The following is a 19,758-nucleotide window of genomic DNA, read 5'->3' as shown; positions in this document are numbered from 1 at the left end:
TATTATCAGGCACATGCCATTTAAGTGTGGAGTAGACAGCAATAGGGTGTTGGACAAGTAAGTACAACCAGCATCACCTGAAGAGAAAATAAAAGTCTCTGTAATTTTTCTTATTACCTGAGCCCCAGAATAGAACTGGAGCGAATAAAATGATTACGTCTCTAGTCACAGAAAAGGGAGGACAGAAAACGTGCTTCTGACTGGTTTAAGCCAAACGCAGGTCATTTCATTGCAAAGGACAATGTCTCTTTCATTTCCCCACCTTCCTGTTTTAATTGAGCTGAACCTGAAGGCTAAAATAAGAGGTAGAGGAAGGATAGAGAGACATCCACGTGGACAGAGAGAGAGAGATCAGGGAGAGAGAGAGCCTCCAGTCAGCTCCAGCAGTGACGCCTTGCTGACCCAGATCCTGCCTGAGTAGGGATGATATTAGCAAAGCAATTAAGTGAGATGACAGCCATCAGGCAGGGTCGGACTGACAGGGATAGTACTCTACTTACTCCCTCTCTCACTCCTTCTCCCTCTCTCTCTTTTTCTACTACACCCAGTCCCGCCGCACCCCCCTCGTTTTCGCTCCCTCCTCGCTGTAATGGCTATTGATTTTCTCACAGCCAAAACAAGAAGTCCCTCTCAGTCTAGGAGTGGATGAATTGGTAAAAAGATGAAAAGTTGAGAAAGAAGAGAGGCGATGTGTGGTGTGGTGTGATGGGGTGGGGTTGCAACCCAGTCTGCTCCCTGTGGGAATGCGGCATCTGACATGCTTACATCCCAGCATCAAGAGGATCAACGCAGCCCAGCAGAGATGAGAGGCATTTCTACTGCCCAAATCCTTCCAAGTTTGTTTGTTGTTGTTGTTTTTTCTTTGCTCAGGGCTATGAAATTATATTATTTGAGGTAGTAGCCCATAAGGCTGTCTAAAAGTTATTGTCTTTAAATTGGGTGGAAGAATGACAGACAAATAGTAAACATTTTGAAACCGGTGTGTGGTGGTGGTGGCTAAAACAAACAATTATTTGTTTTAGCACCGAGCTAGAGCTGAGCGGCTTAAAATGGCACATTCACAAAATGTTTCTACAAATCCGAAACATGTCGCATTGCAAACATAATTTTTCAAAAATGTTTTTTTTCAAAAATGTTCAACTATAATGTTATGGTCAAAATAGGGATGCCAGGCATAGGGTTAATGTGGTTAAATGTGCAGGACTTAAATGCGCCTATCCAGTTGTAGGTTTGACATTTCCCCGAAACTGTATTCTGTTTGTTTGAATAAATCTCCAACCGTGGCAAAGTCAATATCGGGGGGGAGTCAGCTTTTATCTGAGAAAATGAGGAGAGGGAGGGTGGAGTGACAGATGTGCACCGGCAATCACAGAGCAAACAAGATTATGGGAAATCTCATATAAAACATATTACACTATGACTGCGTTAAAATAGACCACGATCCATACATCCAAAATCAGATTTGGAGCGATTATAGACGACAGCTTCACTTATATCACAGGACCAGTCAGCTGTCACAGTGCAGGGCGTGTTGTTCCATTCCCAGCATGCTTCACTCCGGACGTGTGACACGTGTATGTTTGACTTTAATCTGATCTCAGCGTATGGCCATGAGATTGACACATAATGGACGGGGGACCAAATAGAGAACAAAACACACGTCAATAAACCCAGTATCATGCTACAGTAATTACACGCTAATAACCACTTAAGCACTACAATTTCTGAAAATGTATATATAATGACATGCCCAAAATAGGGATGCCAGGATGAAAGTGACTAATGTAGCATGCTACACAATATGTTCCATGAGGATGCACTTTTATTCAATTGAGCTAATCATCTCAAACCAGTCTGTATACATAGTATACTTTAGGTGTAGATCCTGTGAAGGCAGCATCTAAAAATTGTCTTTATTATTATTTTACATTTTGTATTTATTTCATGCCTTGTTTGTTACAACGCGTGACCCCAGAGAGCGCCCAAACAAGTCAGATTCCTTTACGGGCCTGGTTCAGACATATCAGGCCCGTAAAATTGATTCTGATTCCAATTCCAACTTTGGCATGAAGTGAAAGAAGTATAGCGTTTCAGACAGACGGTTCTCTGAGGTATTTACTGTTTTTCTTGCATCAGCCTGACTGGACGGGGAAGGTCATCACCATGTATATATATATGGATTTGAGAGCTCCTTTTTCAACCACTCTCCAGTACAAGAACACCTGCCCTGTCTGATGTTTGAAAGATTTGAAAGGATTCCTGTTTTTTTCCCCTCTTCTCTTTTTTTACAAGCAAGAGCGTCTGCTTCTATCAAAAATCAATTTTACGAGCAGCATTTTCATTTTTCGGTTTACAACAAGACGAATGGGGTTATACAAGCAGCAGAAGCTTGTGTGGGAATTTAGATTTTCTTTTGTTTTCCTTGAGTAAGCAACAAGAGTGACAGAGGTTAACGCTGAAAGATGATGGGTTCTGCTTGACTGAGCTGTAAGCATCTGCAATCAGTAAGAGGACAACTTTTAGGGCAGGAGTTATTGAAAACACAGTGTACGGTGAAGGAATGCACCTTCGCAAGTTGGGGCCACCTTTCCCCTTTTTTATGGGCCCCTATGGAATCGGTTTGACATCTGTGCTACATATGTAGTCCACTCTGTTGTGTTGAACAAGGATCCTTTTAATACTGCTAAACCTCCACCACAATCCATGGATCAGGAAGACCGATTACTGGGGACGCTTCCTTATTGCATCATTAGGGCCAAATGGAGGCCATGATTGAACAAATCTCTTTTTCACAACCCTGGCAAACCTTTTCCCTATATGTGACCTGCACTTTGCCAGAAATCGGTCCACTGCTTTAACATCTGTATTAGGCCTGTCGTCTCTGCTGAGGGACTCCAGCAATCCCAGTTTTAGATAGACGCCTGTAGCCTCTACTGAAAGTCGCCGATTCAGTGGAAAATACACAGCTATAATTCTTCTGTGCCTCAAGCAGAACCGGTACCCAGGCCAACCTTGGCGGCTGAGTCACGCTCGTGAACAGCAGTGGAAAATGCCATAAAACATCCGAGACCCATCCCCTACACATGTAGGATGGAGATATGCTCCTGTAATGAGCTGCACTCTGCACATGATGGCTATTAAGGCTTATGTCAACATAAGGGGAGTTATCCAAATACTACAATACATGGGTGGATGATACTCCCATACTCCTCAATTCATTCCGAGTACATTTCTAAACCACACAGACTGACGGTGGAAGATAAGATGGAACATTTGAATTCTTCGATAAGAGAATTCATTTCAGCTGAAGAACGTAAATGTAATGATGGTTAAAAACAAGCTTTCACCCCGAGCATGGAAATTGGCTCCTTTGAAATGCATCTGACAGGGGCAGGAACAGATGACAGTGGCCACTCACACACACAATGTCAACGCATTGAATGACACCCAACAAAGGCGTCTTTGTGCTGTGCAACAGTTCAATCCTGGGGGGACGGGGAAATGGTTGCATGCTTACAACCCAATCAAGAGAAAAACTGAAAATGATCATCCTGATGAAGGGTCCTATAACCTATATTAACCACTTAAACCCTTGATACTTTGTTGTCCTAGGGTAATACAAAACAAAATAACCACTGATAAAAAAGAGTAACTGTGCACGTTACAGTTTGCTGTAACGTGCAAAGTCACTGTTGATTGAATCGGGCCGCCGAAATCGTTAACATGTTTTGAAATACTTGCCTAATTAATGATGACATGTCCAGAATAGGGAAACCTGAGCTTACCTCTGGCAGATATCTAGCGCCTAACATAATCAGTTGATGAAAGCTTGACATTTTACAACATTTCTAAATACTATAACCCCAGCAACTACAAGTTTCCTTGTACCTTGGACTGTCCTCCCACAATCAGGGGCTTCTAATACCAGGACCAATCCAGTTATTCGAAAGTCTCACAGTGCATTCTCAAGCATAAGTCATTATGCAAATTACTGGAGCATAGACATTCACAGGGCTATGAAGAACCCAGGCAAAAAGGATATTACTTCCATTTTGCATAAGAACAATGGTTTATGGCTGTTGATGCCGTTACCTAGATTTCAGATACACTGCGCAGAATAATATCTTCATTTCGTATACCTCCAAATGATACAAATATCCTCTCCTCCCAACAATACAGGATTTATAGAGGATTTATCATACAGCGCAGCTTACCACATCTTGATAGAGGTTATGATAAAGCATGAGAAACTACTGCAAAACCACAACAGAACATCATGAAATACATTATTCCTCTGCACGGATGAAATTACTTTTTGCTTTGCCACTGGAGCACAAATCTCTAGCTGAGCTGCAAGCGAGCACAGCGTCTTGATGTGAAGGAAAACAAACTGTATGCCTCATCAGCAGTGATAACCATCTTACAATATCATGGATTCACTGTGGGCCTCTAATGACACGATACAGCTAGAAATATCATGTAGTATTGATATCAATCAGGCATGCCCCACCAGAGCTCCAACGCAGATAGTCTGTCAAAAGAATGGGGGGGGAGAAAAAATCAATATGGCATAGACGCAGGCTGCATGGGGAAGTTTCCTTACACAGAATCCTAAATAAGAAGGTCGACATGTCAGATGTCGGCAATGACAGAGGGCTCGAGAAGACTGTGGTTGACAGGAAGTTTGTATCGGACAGGCGGACGGACGGACAGACAGCCGGCAATACCCAACATTTTTCAGCTTTCACCTTGTAAGTGCTACACTTACAGAACAATCACTCAGTGACTCACAATCTGAAGTGGACTTCAAAACGAAGAAAGGGAGTTTTTCATGTCAAATGGTTTGTGACTGTGATTTTTAAATGCAGAATAGGCATAAGCACGTTTAGAATGCATTATAGACATGGGACGCATAGCGAGTGTTACCGAAGCAGTCTCCAGCTATACTAAGATATATATGCTCAAACTTTTTCATGTCAAGGACCCCCAAAATTATTTGTATTTGGCGGCGGACCCCCCTCCATCTCAAAATATGTTGTTCCAGGGACCCCCCAGAAGCAAAGATTTGAGTTGAAAATGTTCGCTTTAAAAATATATATATTCAAAGATTTGCACACAACGGCAAATAGCAGATCTACAAGCTCGTAGCGCGGCACTCGGCGCTATGAGCTTGTATATCTGCTATTTTTTAATAGCCAAAGTGTAAAATTATAATTTTTCAGCTCAAATCAAAAAATGACACAGATGCGTTCCAGGTCTCAATGGGTTAAATGCAGAATAGGCATAAGCGCGTTTAGAATGCATTATAGACATGGGACGCATAGCGAGTGTTACCGAAGCGGTCTCCAGCTACACTAAGATATCTTCATTGATGTTACACATTATTCCATCGATGAGACGCAACTACCACTTTCACGTGGTGTAGCTCAAGCCATTGAAGTTCACTTCAAGTGGAGAAAGTGAACAACCTTTTTAAACCCGTTAAATGAAAGCATGCGTAAATGGAAGGCAGATTATAGAGCTCCTGTAAGAGCAGTGTGGCCTTTTGCATAGGCAGTAATAATGACTGCTATCAGGAGGACCACATACTAGGCAGTGTTCAATATACCAATAGCACTATAAAGCTAAACACAGCTCTCCGTTTGATGTGCTGGATAGAGAATGAGCACAGCCCGTCTGTCAGCTGCGTCAGGCAGAATACATAAGGAAGCCTGTTTTTTTTTTACCATTCACAATTAACTCTCTCAGTGCCACAAAACGAGTTATCCCGAGTTTTTTCTGAATGCCCTCAGTGCGAAGAACGAAAAATCCTGAGTTATTTTTTTTTATTTTTTATTTTTAAAGAATATTCAGAACCCAAGATATTGTGATCCGAAGATTTGCTGCTCCATTCACTTCTTGTTTAACTTATTACTGAAAAGGCTGTATCTCGGCTCCTGAGCACTTTTTTTTTACTTAAAAAATTAAAAAAAATTGCTGGCACAGTATGAACATATATTTTTATTTCAGTGGCACTGAGAGAGTTAAAGGTGTGTGTGTGTGTGTGTGTGTGTGTGTGTGTGTGTGTGTGTGTGTGTGTGTGTGTGTGTGTGTGTGTGTGTGTGTGTGTGTGTGTGTGTGTGTGTGTGCACGAATAACGACATATGCTCATGGATGGATGAATAGACAGACAGACAAGACATTGGTTCCACTTGGGAAATGTAGTCGCTCTTGAAACAAGAACAAATCCCGCAAATTTCGGTTAGTCCTTTAAAAGAAAAAAAACAAAACAAGAAAACAACCCCCGACACACACACACACACACACACACACACACACACACCCCTCGTCTAAAGGAGGGATTCCCACGCTAGCCTGCCAGCAATTAATGATTAATTCTGTATTATACTTTATATTTACAGTCTAGCAACAGTGAAATGGACAAATGGTTACAACATTTATCCTTAACAGGGATCTGTCATCATGGTTCTATATAGCGTACATCCCAGTAAGCACCCCATGTGCGAATGTGCCAGAGTCAAGCAGGAGTTAATAATCCAAGAACAGACCAGAACAGAACATATGGGGTCAGGCTTGGTTGTGAAGCCTGATGGCTACCGACACAAATAACTGTCCAAGATGTTTGGATAACAGTTGGATAACGAGTAGATATCAAACTTGGCATTTGAGTGAGTAACACACACAGCATTTGTCAGTAAGCCGAGCAAACAACATACGTATACCACAAGCATCTATCTAAATAGCATAATTAGCATCTATCTAAATAGTCAACCAGCAGGGAATGTATACGCGCAAGATGAGATTTTTCTAACCCCTCTCTGACCCCAACGCCCCCTGCTGGGGTGACACTTCAGATAAATGGCTGTTACATCATGCAACGTGTTTGCACTCAGCGAGGTTCTTCTCTGCCTATAAGATGGTGTTTATGCCCAGCAGCGCCCATGCGCGGCTCCTAATGGCTGTCGAAAGGAGCGAGGTCAGCGCTGATGCCGTTGCTAATTATGCCTCCGCCCCCCCCCCCCCCTCACATGCCAGGCACAACTCATTCACAGATATTAGGCTCAATGGGGTGCCATGTTGTGACCCCTGCTGTGTGTGACTGCCCCCCTGGGGTGAAGTCTTCGCGTGCGCGTGTGTGTGAGTGTGTGTGTGGGTGCATGTGCGTGCATGTCTCACCATGGCAGCCCCTTTGGGAGTTTATACACTCCTTTAACCACCAACCGGACCCCCGCTGTGCCCTGTCTTAATCACTCTACACACATCAAGGTTTATGTGACAGCAGTACAACTATGTTAGTGTGATGGCAGTTATGTGGCACGTGGTATGGTCTCTAATTCATGTGTGTGTGCGTGTGTGTGTGTGTGTGTGTGCGCGTGTGTGTGTGTGTGTGTCTTTATGGCAACGGGTAAGCAGTGTAGAGCATTGGTTCTCAAGGTGGGGTCCGGGGACCCCCAGGGGTCCTTGAGGGAGTTCCAGGGGGTCCCCAGCTAAATGAAGGATAGTTAGGAACCAAATGGACCCTTATGGGTCTGTAACTCTGAGAGTGTACAAATGGAACCAAATGCATTTGGTTCCATTTGTACACTCTAAAGAGTTAAATTAACATTGATTTAACAATATAAATTGGGGTCTCAGAGATAGAAATGCCATTAAAATGGGGGTCCGTAGCCTAATGCATGTCAAACTGGGGGTCCTCTTGAAATTAAAATGGTTGAGAATCACTGGTAGCTAGCAGTGAAAAATCTTCTCTTATGGGGGTCCCTGGCATATCTTTTGAAATGGGGGTCCGCGGGCTAATAAGTGTCAATTTGGGGGTCCTTGACATGAAAAAGTTTGAGAACCACTGGTGTTAGAGGCCAGTGTAGAGGGAGGCTTCACGAGTGGTAGAGGCGGAGACTGTGTAAACCTGACCTTGACCCCCCCTTCCATGCGTGGGGAGGGATGCACTTCACAGTGAACTTGGCAGCATCCATGTCGGAGGTCACATCATTAGTATCATTACATTTCCGCTTAGCACACACACACACACACACACCGTTAACCAACAGAGTCCACATCATTTTCTGTCTATAATAAAGCAAGTTAAACATCCTTCTCCAGGGTGTGACTGCAGTTCTCTCTGTCAGCAGGTGAGGGAGGGCTCAGTGCCTTCTTGCCTTACCCACTTAACCCATTAAGGCCTGAGGTTCCGATTCTAGTCTTCAAATTCTTAACAGTTTTTTGAACAAACGTATGTTGCTATGTCAGTGGTTTTCAAACTTTTTCATGTCAAGGACCCCCAAAATTATACGTATTTGGCCGCGGACCCCCATCTCAAAACATTTTGTTCCAGGGACACCCCCAGAGATCTGAGTTAAAAATGTTCGCTTTAAAAGAAAATAGCAGATCTACAAGCTCATAGCGCGGCACTCGGTGCCGCGCTATGAGCTTGTATATCTGCTATTTTTGAATAGCCAAAGTGTAAAATAATGCTTTTTAGCTCAAATCAAAAGTTTAATCAAATAGTTTAGAAAATGATGAAGATTTTGAAAATATTTGTAGTAAATGTGTCAGTTTAAAAAAGGAAAATTAGAAAATCTTTGTACATTTTTTCGCCTATAATAGGGACGCCAGGTTGAAAAGTGGTTAATAGGGTGTAGCTAGAGACTGCACTCCCAAGGCAGGCTATTTTTAAACAGTGTTTAACGCTTTTTTTTTAAAAGGTTATTTTCTGGTTCATTGCTGCTTTATTGGACAATGCGGGAGGAAAGATGACATATTAAGGCAACACCAACCCCGGTCTACATAAAGTGACGAGCCACGACTGAGGTCGGCAGAGTTGATCGCACACAGCCTGTGCTTTCATCCTCTTGAGTCAAAGGAGCACCCTTAAAAAAAAGGAGTCTGAGTCCTGCTGTCCTTATGCCAAACATAATGTTCTAGGAAGGTCATTTTATGGAAAGAAATTATATGCATAGGTAGTAGGTACAGGTAGTATAGTGAAACGCAAGCTTGAGTAACACTTAAAGACGTGGTGCCATGATTTTTGGTACTTTCTGGACTCGACATTACTTCTCTAGTCTAGAACCCAATGTGGTTAACACGTGCAAAGGATGTCATGTCTGTGTATTTTGGCTTTCCCATCGTAATCTTTGTAAGATGAGTCTCTGTCAGACTGGGCGAATAGGAACGGACTGGACTGCAGGCGTATCGAGGCCAGGTGCCTCTGTCACATTGACTTAATATCGAATCATTGTTGCTCAAAAGCAACATGATATTTTTTTGCAGCTAAAGTCTTAGTTACACCTGCCATTGTAGTTGTGAAGCAGTCCTTACAAATAATTCAGGTGAAGTGTTTAAACAGAAGAACACTATATCCATTTGGCGAAGGAGACAGACGGGGTAGGGAAGAATGCAGGTGAGCAGTGTCAAAGACAAATCCAGTATTTATAATGACCTGTTGCATGGGTCCACAGAAAAAAACTTTGCAACAACAATTGGGTATAGGGTTATAAAAGTAATTGGGTATAGTAACTAGGGGTGTCAGAAAAAAATCGATTTGAATACGAATCGCGATTCTACTGTTGGACGATCCAGAATCGATTCTCATTTCTTAAAAATCGATTTTTTGGGGGGGGATCTATCAGTTGATAAAACCTTTACAATTATAAAAGCTACATAAATGTACTCGGCTCTCATGCCAGCAGCCTGGAGTAGATCCTGAAATCCTATGTTTTGAATCAAGAATCGCTTTGAAGTGGAGAATTGTTTTGAATGGCGAATCGTTTTGAACGGAGAATCTTTTGAATCGGGAAAAAAAAAATTGAATCGAGAATCGTTTGTTTTGAAAAAAAATAACGGAAAAAAACTGAATTGTGACCCCAAGAATCGGAATCGAATCGAATCGTGAGATAGCAGAAAATTCACAGCCCTAATAGTAACACCCAATCATTATCAAGAGGGAAATAGGCCTGTGGCATGCCGACTTTAACTGGCCTTCTCCAGAGGAGAGCTGCCGTTTTCATTCTTGTCAGCAGGTGAAAGTTCTCAGTAAGTGAAAGGCTCCTCTAGGCACTGTACCCACAAACCCATGTAGCAGGCAGCGCCCAACGCTGATGGCACCTCTGTCTGAGTGGCTCTGCCTGCTATACCAGGAGACCAGTTTTCCTCCTCGCAGGAGCTTGTCATTTATCATTATGCGAGGCTGCCTTGAGAATGATTCCAGCAGACAGCTCCAGTTTACCGTCAGGGGGCCCTAACATAAACAGCGCACAGCAAAGCAAAACAGCCATGATGATGGCCGTCACTTCACCAAGCGCGTGTGGCAACGAACCAGCAATTACCAAGCATTGTTTCAGCTTATAGAATCACCAAGAGCCAAATAGGCGCCAGTACCTTTTTTCGATCGATTGGATTTGTCACAGTGACATTTATGCCCAGCTGTAGGAAAATATTACTCTTTATTCTTTTATGCATAACTGTGTTGTGTTTTCAATTGATTTAGGCTTTCTAACACACGGCAATGAAACACATCTGCCATGCCATGGACAGTGAATCCGGCATGGCCGTTGGATGAGAGAACATAGCGTGACATGAGCCCAGCCTTGTACAGGCCATTGATCATACAGCAGACAGCGATTCTGCACCTGAAGCTTTCCTGATGAGGGGTTGGACCCCTCCGCAGAGCGCACATAATGAGTCGTGTTAATCAGTGATGCACTGACCCGGGACGATCACAGCCAAGAGTAACAAAGACACGCATTTATAAATATATACACACACACACACACACACACACACACACACACACAGACACACAGACACATAGGCCCAGCCCCCTATGTGCCTCTGGGGCTCAGGCCTGGTCACCTCGCTCGGGGATCAAAGGATGTGTGTCGTTTTAATCAGCCACCGCAGTAGGCCACCCCATTAATTCAATTCTATTTCATCAGTGCTGAACAGACCACCAGAGGGGTCCACACATTCCTAGAGTCCTTCAGTCCACGAGTAATCCTATCTCTTAATGACCCCAAGATCAAACTCCAACCGCGTAATTGCTCAGCGATTGCTTTTTTTTTTTTTTTGCTTGCTTGCTTGCTTGCTTGCTGACAAAATTGTTCAGATCTTTGCGGACTTGGGTTATTTTCTGGACACGGCAATGAAGTTGAGCGGAATTAATGTCACTGTGAAGTGTCAAGTAATTTCAGCAAATCAACAACCCCCACCACCACTAAACCAGGTCAAGACCATCAGAGAACCATACAACCACAAGCAAGATCCATGCACCACAGGATCACATCCAACACAGGAGAATATATATAAATATATGGATGTAACATATTTAAATTTACCTCAAGGAGCACATGATAAATACATTAACCCCCACCCCACCAAGGAGCCCAAGCAAAATAAACTGCATTTGTGAGATATTATACTGTATATCTGGTTAGATATTGTAATCTTCAGCAATCACAAAAGGCTTTTTCTAAATTTCTAAGAAAGAAAGTCAGCAAAGAAAAGAATCACATCATTATTCACAAACAGGAATTCAGGAGGAGGAAAAACAAAGTAATCAAAAGGAATACCGACTGTGTGGTATTTCAAGGGCTTTCGTTTTGCTATGGGCATAATGAAATGTTTATTGGGACAGGAGATAACAAGCATTTGATATCTTACCGTACCTTAGGTCTCTGGTGGACGGGGATGCTCATCACAGGCAAATTAGATCTTTTGAGTATTGCCGTCTACACCTGCGAAAACAAGAACAGCATGCGTTAGCTGACCGGGACAAGGCGGTTACACCAAAAATCACTCAAGTCTAGTGACCCCAATCATTCCTGTGTACTGTACGCCATCTGTTCCCATGATAAAAATCAGACACAGTCCCCCGGCCCGACCCTTGCGGTGACAAAAATCCATTGAGGTGAGGAGTGATCTCCATCAGGAGATTTATTAGTGTAATCCTTTGGACCCCGGAACAGACAAATTACTCCACAGAGAGATGCGCTGCCGCGGTAAGACCTATCAATAACAAGCCCTGCGTCTGTCCTGGGAGCACACTGACTGGAGGTCAGCGCCAGATAGAACTGAAATGCAAAAGGTCAAAGCAACTACAAGGCTGGAAATAAAGATGGAATGAGGGCAAAAGTGGTAGCAAACAATAAATTGATAACACGAAAATCCCCCCAAAAAATTAAAAAGGGGGAGAAAAGTTAAATTAACTCATATTATGTTTAGAATTTAACACAGCTCTTTTATTATCTGAAGGCGTGAGTTTTGTTTGAGAAGAGTCATTTCAAAGACCTCCATTGTGGAAAGTAAACAAGGCTGGTGTTCACAAACAGCAGCTTTCTGATGACGCCTCTGTGGCAGCCTTTGGAAGTCACCACGCCATGCACCATGACACCATCCCACTGTGTGACTCTGGGGGTGCGTGTGCGCGTGCGTGACAAACTTTGGTCCAAACATTCGCTAAATCAGTGTGTGTGTGTGTGTGTGTGTGTGTGTGTGTGTGTGTGTGTGTGTGTGTGTGTGTGTGTGTGTGTGTGTGTGTGTGTGTGTGTGTGTGTGTGTGTGTGTGTGTGTGTGTGTGTGTGTGTGTGTGTGTGTGTGTGTTACTGTGTAGACAAGGCGTCTCTATCTGGACTTGTATTCTGATATGCCATCTGAATCAAATGGCCTTTAGCAGTGAAACACAGTATACTCGTACCTAAAAGCAGACCAGCCTCCTTAGCCATGTTATCCAAGAATGCATTCAGAGAGCAAGCTCCGGGCTTGGTGCTCCCCCGGGTTTCTGTTCAAATTCACGCACATTATTTGCCAGGTGTATTTCCTATTTAAAGTTTTAGTTCGTTTTTGTTTTCTTCTCTTTGTCAATTGTTCTGGCTATATACATTTTCAGTGCATGCCACAAGTAAGACGCGCGAACGCTGGAAGCGAACGCAGATTGACTGTGGCTGCTATATTTCAACCACACTGTAGTAGTGCACTCTGTATACAGGCAGTGCAGCTGCTGGCATTTCAGCACGGAGTTTCGAGTCACATGGGGGCGCGAGCCAATGAAACGTGAACACAGACGGACAGAGACACACACACACAACCCAAGCACGGTGACATAGTAAGCTCCACTTGGTCGGACCATAGTGTAACTTGCACTATTGTGCTATATAATCCATTACAGGTTAAATAACGTATAAACACATAAATATGCCCACATGCTAACTGTGGGGCTTACGAGCACTGATACTGTACATTCACACAAATTCAAATCATTTGAGAATTAATCACAAAACACACAGATGGCCACTGCACAGCAGGGGGGCTTACAGGTCACATATAGCTATATAAGTTAACTAAATGCTATTTAGACCAATGTGGATTGTCTATTAGGTGTTATTTATGTTGATGATTAAAATGACAAATGAGAAACACAGTGCATGCATGCAGAGCGCAAATTGTGCACCAACAGCATGCAACACATGCATACAGTTCAGCACCACTGCAGCGATCATATCATTTGAACCCTGCTTTGAACTAATAAGCAATACCTCCTGTAAATTAATAGAAAAATTGGCATGGAGGCCTCAGTTCCCCATGTAGCCTACTCACCAAGGGTACTTGGTGAGCCTTGCACTTGGTCTTAAAACTGCCTAATTGCATTATTCATTTATTAGAACACATCTAATTCAGAACAACGAGCCATGAAAGGGTACAGCACAAAAACAGGCACTTCAGATAGGCTGAGCTGGCCGGCAATAAATCAGTGAAATCACTTATTATGTCACCATGACCTGTGAGTAGCCTATATTTAGGCTACTCCATGGTCATGGTGCCAAAATATCCAGTGGTGAGTGCCATCTATTTGTCTGTGGTTAGGGCCTGCATTGTGACAGTTGATTAAGCTTTTGTAGAGATCTTGTATGTCTCTTCAATTCGAGTGGAAATGTTCTATGGGACAGGACCATGTATTCTTTGCATACATTTCCGTGATTAGCGCCGTGTTTTCACCTGCATACAATGCGACCGTATGGATGGACGGCTGTTGTGAAGTCTCTTTAGGCGACTGCGTTGGATGCTTTATCTTCAAATGTGGATGCACTACTGTTGATATGAGGTAGGACCGCTTGACGTTGCACAGCTTGCATTATTGGACCATGTTTTCATTAATACACAGAACTTCTCATACGTGCCAATCTCTCCATCAACGCCGTGTATCACCCTCCTGTGTGAAAGTCTGTCAGTGACATGTGTATGTGTGTGAGCTAGAGAGAGAGAGACAGAGAGCAAGAGCGAGATAACACGGCCTTTGATAGGGAAGAAACTGATAAGTGAAGGTGAGGGTGAAGGTGAACAACAGCTGGCTGCTACACCCTAACTCTAGGTGTGGCAGTGGCTCAGGAGGTGGAGCGGCCATATTGGAAGGTTACTGGCTCCATGGCTGCGTGTTGGAAGTGTACTTAAGCGAGACGCTGAACGCCTAACTGCTCCCAATGAGCAGGTTGTTCCCTTGCATGGCTTCCTCCGCCGTTGGTGTGTTAATGTGTGTGTGAATGGGAAATACATTGGAAAGCACTTTGAAGAAAGGTGCTAAATAAATGCAGTCCATTTAGCTGCACGTTTACACCTCTGTAGCCTACTAAAACAGAGCGCCCTGCTAATAGACGCTGCCCATTCCAACAAGCACTGAATCAAGAGAACATCCAGTTAATCCATTAAGACAGGGAACGCATCTGTGTCATTTTAAGATTTCTTTGGCTATTCAAAAATAGCAGATATACAAGCTCATAGCACGGCACTGAGTGCTACAGTATGAGATCTACTATGTTTTGAAAAATTGTGGAAAAATCAGAGCAAATCTTTGAATATATATATATGTTTTAAAGCGAACATTTTTAATGCCGATCTGTGCTTCTGGGGGTCCCTGGAACAACATATTTTGAAATGGGGGTCCGCTGCCAAATACATATCATTTTGGGGGTCCTTGACATGGAAGTTTGAGAACCACTGATATAACATCATGTCCAGTACATATATTAGTACTTACTCTCTATTTGCGTACAAAAACATAATGGTCTGCATAATTTGTGCACTCACACTCTATAGCTAATTCTGTACAGTAGAGCTAATGTATTATTTTCTCATCTTCAAACTGTTCCTTCTTGCATACGCACACACTAATACTCAATTTAATCGCATTATTCTTTATCTTGTTGATCTCTGCTTTCCTGCTTTATCGATGTTAAATCACCAAATTTCCCCTTTGTGGATTAATGACATCATCTTGTGTAATGTTATCCAAATTAATGGATAATAAAATGGTTCACCGAGTCATGGGAATACACAGGGGTTAAATTGGGATTTGTAAGGAGGGGGAGCCTGATGCACATAGCTAGGGGAATAGGCCTACACAGTGCACTTCAAGGGGTTGGGGGCTACATAATTTGGTATTTACATAAAAAATATTACTCTCAAAGGTATTCACACAACAGCACCTTTATTGATATTTCCAGACAGAATTCCATCCAGTAACTTTCTTTTCACAATACAAAGTAGGCCTTTCAATTGATTACACTCCAGATAGGACCACAGTGAAAAATGTCTTGGTAGCTGTCTGTTTCTAACAGTTACAGCAGAACCCTGTTTATCCAAATGTCCTTGTTAAAGTGAGATGCGAAAATACGCACAGAAAATATTGGTTCAGTATCAAGATAGTCAGCAGTTTGTTTCTGATTTACTTTAGAAACATTTTTAATAGCCCCTTCATTCAATAACCCTTTTGGATGCAATTGGATTGCTCTGCTGTAGCACTTCGGACTGACTTATATTTTCAATGAAATGTAGCCTATATTTCAATTAAATGTAGCCTATATTTCAGTTACTATACATAGTTTTACGACGTGGCTCTGCAAGAGGCTAACCATCTATGAGACGGTGTGTGTGTGTGTGCGTGCGTGCGTGTGTGTGTGTGTGTGTGTGGGCGTGCGTGCGTGCGTGCGTGCGCAAGCCTTTGTATGGATGCTGGCACAGCAGTAGGCCACAGTAGTAACACTATTACTATGTTTTACACTTTTTGAAATATTTAACTTTCATTTTATAATGGAAGTCGGTTCGAGCTGAAACCTTGCTAAAATGTGAAGTCATACGTCATAGATATGTAATAGACGACTGACGTCATAGATACTGATGTCAAAGGCTGGACATATCAAGTCTGAGATCCACATTGGAGCCAAGTCAGAGATCCACAATGGAGCCATGCCATTCCAATGAGGCTCCACATGATTCCATTTTTTTATTTACATCAAGTTAGGGCTTAATAGGCTACATTAGGCTGAGTGTTTATCTGTTCAAGAGTCTAATTCTTTTGTGGATGTCGCTTTGCCTCAACTGTACAATCGAACACTTCTGTTCACTTATTAGATAGATTATTAGATATATTTCACACCGACATTTGGCGATCAGAGTCGGACATTTGAGGAATGTCACAGACTGAAAAACAGAACCTTGTGTTCCAATGGATTTAATGTAGTTATTATTTAGTCACAAACTTGTCATTCGTTAAATATTTGTAAAACCCATAGACAGACTTAACCACTTTCACAATTTAGCAAAAATAGCCGATCTACAAGCTCATAAGCTTTGAGCTTGTATATCGCCCATTTCTGCTACTTTTGTAACACAGTCGTACAGAAAAATAACTATCATTTTCACTACCAACTGCTTTCATTCATTACCAATAAATATTTATATGAGCATTTTCTATTGTGAGAATAAAAAAATCATATGTATGCCGTACTGAAGGAGACAGGAGTTGAGCTCCAGTAGGATTGGGTGCATTCAAGGAGGCAGAGCTCAGCTCTGGCCCAATTTAACCCCTGGGAATACATGGTGAAGATCACATGGGTTCAAGGCCCAGCATGCTGTGCTGTTACATTTCTTAGTTTCCTTCCTTTTCCCTGTCAGAGTATACTGTCAAAAAACTGCCAAAAGAAAAGCCCTGCTATTCTTGAGAATGGCATGCTACCCGCTCTCCTTAAAAATAAAACAGCAATAACGTAAACAGACGGGAGGAAGGGAGCGCTACGCTTCAGGCAGAGAAGACAGGGAAACCTTTTCAAACCTAAAACTCAACTGTTATGCTATTTAACCAATTAAGACCTGGAACGCATCTGTGTCACTTTTTGATTTGAGCTAAAAAGCATTATTTTAAACTTTGACTATTCAAAAATAGCAGATATACACGCTCATAGCGCGGCACCGAGTGCCGCGCTACGAGCTTGTAGATCTGCTATTTTTGAAAAATCGTGAAAATGTGCAAATATTTGAATATATATTCTTTTAAAGCAAACATTTTTAACTCAAATCTTTGCTTCTGGGGGTCCCTGGAACAAAATATTTTGAGATGGGGTCGGTGGCCAAATACATATCATTTTGGGGGTCCTTGACATGAAAAAGTTTGAGAACCACTGATATAGAAACATACGTTTTTTCAGAATACTGTTGGGATTTAGAAGACATGTGTAGAATTGGCTTCAGGTCTTAATGGGTTAATGCCGATTCCTCACATTGTGCTGTGCTACTGCTGACTCCAGCTCCATTTGACACGCCTCACACTGAGCTTAATGGTCTGTAAAACACGAATGTCCTGGAAAGGAGTTGGTAGTTTTAAGATGAAATTTTGGAAAATTAAGACACGTTTGAGTCCAAAATAAAAGGTCCGATTTCCATTATGATAATTGATAATTGTCGAGGAATGGAAACAGCTATGTTGCCACTTGCCAGACCTCTTTTAAAGGGGCTAATTAAATACCACTCACATGCACGTGTGTGTGTGTGTGTGTGTGTGTGTGTGTGTGTGTGTGTGTGTGTGTGTGTGTGTGTGTGTGTGTGTGTGTGTGTGTGTGTGTGTGTGCACACACACACATATATATATACTGTATATATATTTTTTTTAATCTCCTTTAGTCACTATTTCGGTTGTCTTTACTAGGAAATGACATGAAATCCCCATAGGAGAAATGTTTACTATGCCATGAAATTAGAGCTGTTTTTTCCATTACTTCCACACAATGCATTAACAACATCAACAACATCATTAACTACCTCATTGGCTTCTCCCTATAGATTTTCACTGTGTGTCTTCTGTCCCTCTTAAGCACTCATTTGCATATCCATAATAATGCACAACACACACACTTTGTGTCAAATGTCACCCGTAGATGACGTTTATAATGAGGGACTGCCTCAATAATTATGTTCTACGTTCTGTGTAATCTAAAAAAAACAGATACAGCAGAGTGAAGCCTATCATATTACAAGAGATCATTAAACAGTGGAACTTGGGTGTAATGTGTGGCCATGTTTCTTGTTTATTAATTTTATGGGTACTTCACGCTGCAGCACCAACTTTTCCTCCAGAAGGCACATCTCTGTCAGTCAGCCCGCAAAAAGAGGGAAGAAAGTGCCAATTATTGTAAAGTTGTCAAAAAAAACTCAAGCAATAAATCATCTCTGTAATTATCAATTGATTGAAGTAGCCATCTAACTGTGAACCAGACTTGGAGGCATAATACATCAATTTTTATGTCATTTCTCAATAAAAAATGCTTGGCAATCAGCAGAGACCAATTAGGGCCTGCAAGATAGAGAACCGCCATTAATAATCAAACTTGGCTCGCCTCTCACCGGCTCCATCCTGAAAAGAGAAAAAGCCAGTGGGGCTATTTTCAAATGGACCGTTCATTTCACAGAGCCCTATACAGCCTCAAAAATTCAAACACATGACTTGCAAGATTTATGTGTCTAGGAAAAGTGTCTAGGAAAAGCGACAACTGAGAACTCTTGAAAACTGGGAACCGGTAAATTGTGTGCAGCCTTATTGCCAGGCAGCATGTCAAACATCTATTGACCAGCTGTAGCACCATTCAAAGATTTTTCGACTAACACCCAAAAGGCTAGACACTTTCCCAAAGGCCAACAAATGAATGTTCTGAGAGGGGATCAGATAAGGTCTATCTAATATTGAGAAATAGAAATGTCTCCTCGAGAAAAGCTATAAAATCACACACCAAACATCTGCAGGGCAACCAGAAATGACGAAATATAGTTTTACGATGGCATCTTCAGCTGGAAGCCTGCAAACATAATGGTCAGTTTTATTAGAGCAAATTCTCTGTCTTTGAATACCTGGGACAACCTAACAACAGTAGCATATAAAGCATACAGGCAGCACAGATCTCAAATAGAAACACTGTTCTTTATGTCTTTCCACACAGGAGTTTGTTTATCTAGGACTTTCACTGTTCATTTCCTTGGCTGAGGATATAAGCAATAATTGCCCGGCTTTCAAGTCCACACGAATGAATTGGGGATTGTAAAGCAAAGTTAAGTAATCACGGTTCCACTTGAACAGAGACTGTAGTATGAGCAATGTCGCTGTAAATGCTACTTCATTTTTCTCCCGGCCCACTGCAACTAATATCAATAGACACTTGTCCCATTTTCATATGCGTATTTGTGCAGCCTGCCGGCGCAACATGTTTAAATGAATGTGGCACCGTTCAATTTTTCATGAACACACTGCTTTCTCTGTGTATCAATAGCATCAGCAAAACAACACAGCAAGTGGAGAGTACTGGAACACAGACAGCAAAAGTGCACTTCAGCAAGCAGTAAATAAACAGCCTCTTTTCCTTTATCAGCCATTTACTTTCAGATGCAATACTTCATTTAAGAAATAGACTAATGACTCTGACTCAGAGTAGCCTACTTACATACAGAGCA

The 19,758-nt window shown here is 42.1% G+C and overlaps 1 protein-coding gene across 1 annotated transcript in view; it reads right to left on the bottom strand.

Moving 5' to 3' along the window:
• Positions 1 to 19,758, bottom strand: part of klhl29 (kelch like family member 29) — a 356,868-nt gene that overhangs the window by 315,453 nt on the left and 21,657 nt on the right. The window contains exon 2 of the mRNA XM_080452938.1: positions 11,661 to 11,729. The gene's annotated coding sequence lies outside the window, so the exon portion shown is untranslated. The remainder of the gene's footprint in view (positions 1 to 11,660; positions 11,730 to 19,758) is intronic.

The sequence above is a fragment of the Gymnoscopelus braueri genome (genome assembly GCF_963280865.1).
Source record: "Gymnoscopelus braueri genome assembly, chromosome: 16".
Taxonomy (NCBI): domain Eukaryota; kingdom Metazoa; phylum Chordata; class Actinopteri; order Myctophiformes; family Myctophidae; genus Gymnoscopelus; species Gymnoscopelus braueri.
Note: the sequence above shows the minus strand (reverse complement) of the source record. Positions and strands in the feature narration are given on the sequence as shown.